The following is an 8620-nucleotide window of genomic DNA, read 5'->3' as shown; positions in this document are numbered from 1 at the left end:
ACACATGATACATTGTTATTACTGCTGTACAAGGAGGCCTTGAGTTTGCAGCAAGTGCAATGCATACAAGTGGCCCAGCAGCATAGTGCCGCAATGAGCTCTACTGCTCCTTTGCACTGGCTTGGGATATTTCTTCAGCTTTACTCCTGTATTGTTTTTCCTAACCCATCCCCGAACTTGTGTGTGTGTTTTTCCTTTTTTTCTTTTTCTTCTGTCTTTAAAAGTGGGCTTTACATTCTGATTCTGACTGTTGTAACCATATTACACTGTGTGCTCTGCGTATGAGAGATGGGTTTACTGAGAACATTTAGTAAGAAACATATGAAGCATGATTGTAACTGGTACCCTTGCATATAGGTCACTCGGATCTGGGAATTGGTGGAAATGGATTTAATAGGACCATTACCAGTCACAAAGGATGGATACCAGTATATACTGACAGCCATAGATTGTCTGTCAAGATGGGTGGAAGCCTTTCCACTTAGAAGTCCGTCAGCATCTGAGGTCGCAGACAGCATGTACAAAATGGTTCTTCTACATGGATGCCCACATCAAATACTGACAGATCTTGGTCCTGAATTCAATAATAAGGTAATTTTTTTTTTCCAGATTACACCTCTACCCCGATATAACGCTGTCCTCGGGAGCCAAAAACTCTTACTGTGTTATCGGTGAAACCGCTCCACCGGAGTGCGCAGCCCTGCGCCCCCGGAGTGCTGCTTTTCCGCGTTCTATCGGGGTAGAGGTGTACTTTCACTCTCTATTCAGCCTCACCATCAGGTCACAGATAGCTGACAGTGAACGTGATTTTCATGGCCCTTGTGATTTCTTTATTAAAGGCACATTGTTCTCAAGCAGTTGTCAAGAACAGTCACCGTACTGCTTTTGATAAGCCGCTGTTAGTCTCTGTCACGGTTGCTATAGAAAATTTTGGGGGTGTCTTCATGTCTATCGAACAATCCCCACAACTTGCTTCCAATAGTAATATTAAAAGATGGGCTATTCCTGTTGCTAATTACACATACAACTAATGGCAAATAGGTGAAGGAAGATTCCTTAAGACAGGTCTGTGTGTAAGTTTATGATGTAACTTATTTTCTTCCAGTTTAACCAGTGTATTTGCCAAAGATTGGGAGTAGAACGTAGCTTCACCAGCCCGTACCCTCCACAAACCAACAGCTTGGTTGAAAACGCTAGTAAATCCATCCAAAGGTAAGTGAGTGGGTGTCAGTATTACAGTAATAAAGGCAAGTAGAGTGTTTTATGCCAGAAGATGCAATTTACTAAAAAATCTTCAAAATCAGTGTGTTCCATTGAAAGTCTTTTTGATTATGTATAATCTGTTTCAGTCAAGAATATACATGTGCAGGGCCGGCTCTAGGCACCAGCCCTCCAAGCGTGTGCTTGGGGCGGCACTTTCTAAGGGGCGGCACTTCGCCCCCTCCTTCTGTTATTTTTATTTTTTTGCTTGGAGCCTCATTGCCGGGAGCCGGCCCTGGCGCAGCCACTCGCTGGAGCCGGGATCCGCGCCCACTGCCCAGCCTGGCGGGCGCCCTGCAGAGCCCACTAGGAAACGCGGCGCCGCCGGGAGTGACAGCGGCAGCAGGACCCCTCCTCCCTCCGTCCCCGGCTCCTCACACGCTCCGGGAGCTCCTCACACAGCCGAGCCCGGGCTGCGGCGGCAGCGAGAGGGGCTCCCAGAGTCAGGGCTGCCCTAGCCGGGGGGGGGGCAAGTGGGGCAATTTTCCCCAGGCTCCGGGCCCCGCAGGGTATGTCGGAGGCTCCCCCCGCCTCCGGTTCTCAGCTGGTGAGGGGGCGGGGCTGCGAGCTGCAGCCGAGCGGTGGGAACTCAGGCCCCGCTGGAGACACCAGGCCGCTGCAGCGCTGTCCGGGAGAGGGGGTAAGTGGCATGGTAAGGGGCCGGGCCAGAGCCAGGCACCCCCCCGACCCCATCCCCCCCAGCCCTGACCCCCAGCTCCTAGCCCAGCCCCTCAGAGCTGGGCACTCCCCCAACCCCATCCTCCCCACCCAGCCCTGACCCCCAGCTCCGAGCCCAGCCCCTCTGAGCTGGGCATTCCCCCAAACCCATCCTCCCCACCCAGCCCTGACCCCCAGCTCCGAGCCCAGCCCCTCTGAGCTGGGCACTCCCGACCCCATCCCCCCCAGCTCCGAGCCCAGCCCCTCTGAGCCAGACAACCTCCGACCCCATCTCCCCACAGTCCTGAGCCCAGCCCCTCTGAGCCGGGCACCCCCCAACCCAGAGCCCAGCTCCTCACCCAGCCATGGGCAACAGCAGCACCACCCCCAGGCAGCGACAGCCCATTGGCACCAACCATCACCCAGCAACAGCCCATTATGTAATTGCAAATGTAGACAGACCAGTAAAGCATTTAATGTTTTTAAATCATGTATTTGGTGTATTTTCAAATTATTACAAATTAATTTTTTAATGTATTTCACTAGTTATTTTTTACATTTCCAAATACATGTTACTATAGTATTGCAACTTTTTTTTATGGACGGGGCCCCCGAAATTGCTTTGCCCCAGGCCCCCTGAATCCTCTGGGCGGCCCTGCCCAGTGTGAGTGAGGAGCCGGGGAGGGAGGGAAACGGGGTCCCCTGGAGCCGAGCCCGGGCTGCGATGGCGGCGAGGGGCTCCTGGAGTGTGTGAGGAGGTGAGCGGCCGGCTGGGTTCGTCGGTGCTGAGCAGGTAGTCCCTCCTGCCGGGGCTGGGCCAGGGCGCGGTGAGGCTGAACAGCAGCAGGTCCGGGGGGCTCTCCGGGTCCTCGGCCGCCAGCATGTCGGGGGTGAGGGCGGTGAGCGCGAACTGATCCACCTTGGCCACCAGCAGTGCTGCGAAGCCCAGGGAGGGGGCCGTGTTCTTTGCGCCACCCCGTAGCCGCGCCACCACCTGGAAGTACTCCCGCTCCGCGCCGCCCAGCAGCTCCACCCGCATGGAGACAGAGTCGCAGCTGGGCCAGGGCTCGGCTGCAGTGTGCTGGTAGCGGATCCCACGTTTGGGGCGGAGCCCAGTGCTGGGGCAGCAGGGGGTGTGAGTGGGGGGGCACCGGTGGGCAGGAGGGGGAGCTCATGTCTCGGTGGGGAGCCAAAAATTTTTTGCTTGGGGCGGCAAAAAACCTAGAGCTGGCCCTGTACGTGTGCTTTCCCCCCCGCCCCCCACAAACCGATCAATGACCATTTCTTACAGAGCATTGCGGAAGATGGTTGATGACAATGGGAGTCGTTGGGAGGAATTTCTTGATCCTGTTTTGTTTTCTTTGCGAATTAAAGTAAACCCAACAACAAAAAGTTCGCCCTTTCAACTAAGGTTTTGTGCTGACCCAGTGTTTCCAAAAGTTTCCGAGAATTACCCAGTAAGTGTATGTTATTACCAGCACCTTTCATGTACATGTGTCATTCAGTGTGTCTCCATTATACAAATACAACCCCCTTCTCCATGTGTTTACAAAGATCCCAGATCTGAATACTTTGAAGGAAGAGTTCTGCAAAGAGTACGGCATAGATGTGACATCGGGACCTGATGCTGGCATTGCACTGGCTCTAAGTAACATTCCTAAAGCACAAGAGAAAAAACAAAGACATTCTGCTAAAAGAAAGACTTCTAAATATGGGGAAATAACCTTTGATGTTGGGGACTGTGTTCTGTTACTGAATGCTAGAAAGAGAACAAGAAAAGGAGGGGTACTGGGACCTACCTATCGGGGACCATACAAAATTACGACTGTTGAGGGTAAGAGAGTGAAATTACAAACCATGGCAGGAAAAACGTTAGGAACCATGTACAGCATCACACACTTAAAACCATTTAAAGAGCCACCAACATTAGCTGCTGAAAGCACAGCAGAGGAAAACATCCGAACTGAAATTGCAGTTGGTGACACTGAACCAAAAACCCCCTCTGAAGAGACTGGAAAAATGGTTGGCGCTGTATCTCCCAAGTCTCCTGAGAGCACAGTGAAAAACGTAGAGGTTATAGCAGTGGAAAAAGAGGATGTTTCAAGCAATGATACAATTGATGATGATGATGATGATGATGACGTGCTTATGGAGGATGGGGAAGACAGACAATGGTTTCTGGAAGGTAATTGGTTACCAACCTTTGTTAAACCGGTTTTTAACATAGTTCCATTTATTAAGTATGTTCAAGTAGGTTTTTCATGTACAAAGTGACGGCATTTACAGTAGTAAAACAGAGGAAAAGGAGGCTGTTATTACCATGCATGTGATGTGTTACATGTTTTTCTAGTCACATTTGTAATGACTGGCAAACACAGAGAGACTGGAGGCCAAAGTGAGAAATATCCGGTTGTGTGGCTCCTCATTTCATTGCCTGAAACCAGGAAGCTAGATCAGTGAGGAGGTACATGTTTAGTGGTACTTAAGTGTCTGGTAACAGAACTGATTCATCAAATATTATTTAAATTGTTCCCTTTCTTTCATCATGTGTTGTAGGTTATTGAGGCATATTGGAGCCGTGTGGTCGAGAAAGCAGGTGGAAAGGTAGGGCACTTACCGTGATGATACATAAAAGTATAAATTGTATCAATAAGTAAACAATCCCATGAATGTGGTCCAACATACTTGAGTCCAAATACTCTTGAAATATCAATATAAACCTGACACTGCAACATTTCAGTGTATTTACTGCTGCAAACCATGTACTGAAATGTATTTGGAGGTGCATAGCTGACATACAGTCCTTGGCACGTTGAGGGGCACATCAGTTTTGCTGTACATTTCAGCGGGTCCATTAATTAAACACAAATACATGAGCAGCTTAGTCAGTTTTTGCATTAAGTAAGACAGAGCAGATTGATTACAAATCTTTGTTTTTACATGAATCTCTTACAGATCTTACTTGTAACACTAAGGATCCCTTGCAAGTCTGTCTACTTCATTATCTTCTCCATTATGTCCTCCCTTACAGACAGCCCCCTGAAGCAACTACTCACCAGCAACCACACAACAAAACACTAACCCAGCAACCTATCCCTGCAGCCTGTCGGAGAACAGTCGGTGAACACTTCCACCTCCCTGGACGCTCAATAACAGACTTAGACGTGGCAATTCTTCAACAACAAAACTTCCAAAACAGACTCCAACGAGAAACTGCCGAACTGGAATTCAGTTGCAAACTGGACACCATCCAATTAGGCCTGAATAAAGACTGGGAGTGGATGGGGTCACTACAAAAATTAAAAACAAATTTCCCCATGTTAATTTCCCCTGACTGTTACTCACACCTTCTTGTCAACTGTTTGAAATAGGCCACCCTAATTACCACAACAAAAGTGATATTTTCCTCCTGTTGATGATTGCCCTCTTCCACTTTAATGGAATTGTCTCGTTAGAACTGACACACACACCCCACCCCAACTTGGTAAAGCAACTCCCATCTTTTCATGTACTGTGTATTTTCCACTCATGCATCTGATGCAGTGGCGTTTCACCCACGAAAGCTTATGCCCAAATAAATTTGTTGGTGTCTAAGGTGCCATAAGTACTCCTCATTTTTGCTGATACAAACTAGCCCGGCTACTGCTCTGAAACCTGCCGTTATGTTCTTTATGTGCCAGAATGATTGATTAATGCATTAATAACTTGGTTGACTGTCAGCAGGTTCAAGCCATCCCAGCAGGGCCGCAGATGCAGGGGGAGGTAAAGGGGGCAGCGACGTGACAGCACAAAGCCCTGTCGCAGCAGCACTGTAACGTCAGCCATGTACGGGCTGGAACGGTGGCCGGTTCTTACCAGCACGCTGGCCCGGCCCACTTTCACCTCTGCTAATTATGATATTTTTTCTAACTAGAGGTGTTGGTAGTTTGCAGAAACGTGTTTGCAGCAGAAAGACATCGGTTCAGTAGAAACAACACAAGAGGCTAATACTGAGATTAGAAGACAAATAGCAATTGTTCTAATGAAGGAGTCAGGTAGTAACTTTCTCCCATGTACTGTGGACTCGTTAGGCACTTGTGAAGATAACCGGAAGAGTGGAATTACGTCACATAACAGACAGTTCTCTTAATACCCCTAAAGTGGGGTATCTTACGGGTCTGGTTCTCTAATGGTGACTATGCATCAATAATATCTTTAAGTACCAAAACATTAGAATGGGGTGAATGGTTGCTATTGATAGACCAGTTAAATAAAATTGGATATTTTTATATCCAGCTTTTAGTAAAGAAAACTTTGAGAAAATGACTCACAAAAAAGACAAAAATATGTTCAAACCAGTCACTGGATTAAAATATTGACAGTAATTAATAACTCAGGATTTGCATTTAGAGTGTTGGTTGTAACATAATCAGCATTTCATTGTGCTATAGTGATTTTTCAGAAAGCGTGGAGGACTACTGCCTATACTGCAACCTTGTCAGTTGTGAAAAGGAAAGTGAGGATTGCACAATGGTGAGAAACATAGAACTGTGTCAGAAGCACACGCCATACCCTGCCTAAGGATCAGGAGTCTTGTGACAATTCCACAACAGTAAAGATTTCCATCGTGGTGATAGGCCAGAGGTGAGCAAACTGCGGCCCACGGGCCACATCCGGCCTCAGGACCATCCTGCCCAGCCCTTGAGCCCCTGGCCATGGAGGCTACCCCCGGCCCCTCCCCTGCTGTCTCCCCTCCCCCGCAGCCTCAACTCACCATGCCGCCAGCGCTCTGGGTGGCGGGACTGCATGGGGGCGTGGCTGGCTCCAGCCATGCAGTGCTGCTGCCAGTCCTGGTGCTCTGAGCGGCATGGAAAGGGGGCAGAGAGTGGGGGGGTTGGATAAGGCGCAGGGAGTCCCGATGGGCAGACAGGGAGCAGAGGGTGGTTCAATAGGGGCTGGGAGTCCCGAGTGGGCCTGTCAGGGGACAGGGAGCGGGGGGGTTGGATAAGGGGTGGGTCCCAGGGGAAGGTTTGGGTCGGGGTGTCCTGGGAGGGGGCAGTCAGGGGACAAGGAGTGGGGGGAGGGTTGGATGGATTGGGGGTTCTGAGAGGGGCAGTCAGGGGGGGAGTGGGAGGGGGTGCATAGGAGGCCAGGCTGTTTGGGGAGGCACAGCCTTCCCTTCCCGGCCCTCTGTACAGTTGCACAACCCCGATGTGACCCTCAGGCCAAAAAGTTGCCCAGCCTTGTGCTAGGCATGTCTTAGGTAATGCTGACATGCAGCAGTGGTTTGAGCATTGGCCTGCTAAACCAGCGTTGTGAGCTCAATCCTTGAGGGGGGCATTTAGAGAACTGGGGTAAAAATCTGTCTGAGGATTGGTCCTGCTTTGAGCAGGGGGTTGGACTAGAGACCTCCTGAGATTCTCTGAATGGAAAGTATGTGGAACATTAGAATATCTGTGACTTCATTTTCTCAATTGTTAGTTATCAAAGGTCCAGTTGTTTATGCTCATACAAAGCACACGGGATTTTTTTAGAAGGCAAATATGCAACATTTATTGAAAATACAACAGTTAGCATATGTCTTTTAGTCACTCTCTCTCTCTCTCTCTCTCTCCTGCCTGATGTTTATAGTTACCAGCGTGTTGTAGCTCGAGTCAATCTAATGGCCAGTTAGATTGAGCATGAGTGCGGAGCTGGGCTCTTGTCGGTCGCAATCCGAGGCTTTGCAGGACTGAACCCACAGTTCCATGGCAAAACACCCCGGCTTTATAGTTGTAAATTCCCATTTGAGTCCATGCATCTTGCAATGTCATCCTGTAATCGTTAGTCCTTAAGTGGCGTTATCATTTGATGGTTATTGTCGGCTTTCCACTGTTATCTCCTATTGGTTGTCTTGCCTTCGGGGGTGCCTGCCTCACCTCTGAGGTCGTCAGTGCTGTTAACATGTTTAGCAGTGGATACAATGGCCGTTTTCTGATTGTCTTTTGGTCTTTCCAAGTCTTTTACTTCTTTTTGACCATCTGGACATTTGTGATGACTTTTACACCTTATCTGTCCCTGATGCACACACGCCTCATTCGCACAAACAGTCTTACAGAAACCTTCAAGCTGTACAGACAGCAGTTTATATTCAGCAAAAAATACTGTAAATCAAGCCTTGCTAAATCTTACAACTAAAACAATTCACATGGGGGCTTCAGGCCCTCAACATTCCTCTAATTTCCTTAACATAGAGACAATACGAGATTTTGTCTCTTACTTTTTAAACTTTAAAACAAAGAAATATACATGTAGCTAGAGTGCCTAATGTGTCATACATCTAGGAAACCATAGTAGACGTTATCACTTATCCTAAAACAAAAGGGTGACCATAATCCGTTATAAGGATTGTTCTGGTCTGTCATTTCTTTCTGCTATTCAAAAAGGGAGGCTGACAGGGTAAAATTAAATCAGACATTAATTTCCCTAGTACATTAGAAAATCCTACTCCTACACAGTGTGGTTCTTGCAAGAGGGGGCACATCTGCCCTGCATTCCAGAAGGAACCGATCAAGAGAAGAAGACAGAGTTCACCTGCCAGTACGAATGGGCACCGGTCAGTTCTTTGTCAGAAAAAGGACGTGTGTAAATAGTTGTTAAAAAGGGAACTTTTTATTTACATCCCAGGTTATAAACAAAAAAAAGTGTTTACAATTTGAAAACACTTCTCTGTGTGGGGCCATTG

Source organism: Mauremys reevesii, linkage group 1, assembly GCF_016161935.1.
Source record: "Mauremys reevesii isolate NIE-2019 linkage group 1, ASM1616193v1, whole genome shotgun sequence".
Taxonomy (NCBI): domain Eukaryota; kingdom Metazoa; phylum Chordata; order Testudines; family Geoemydidae; genus Mauremys; species Mauremys reevesii.
Note: the sequence above shows the minus strand (reverse complement) of the source record.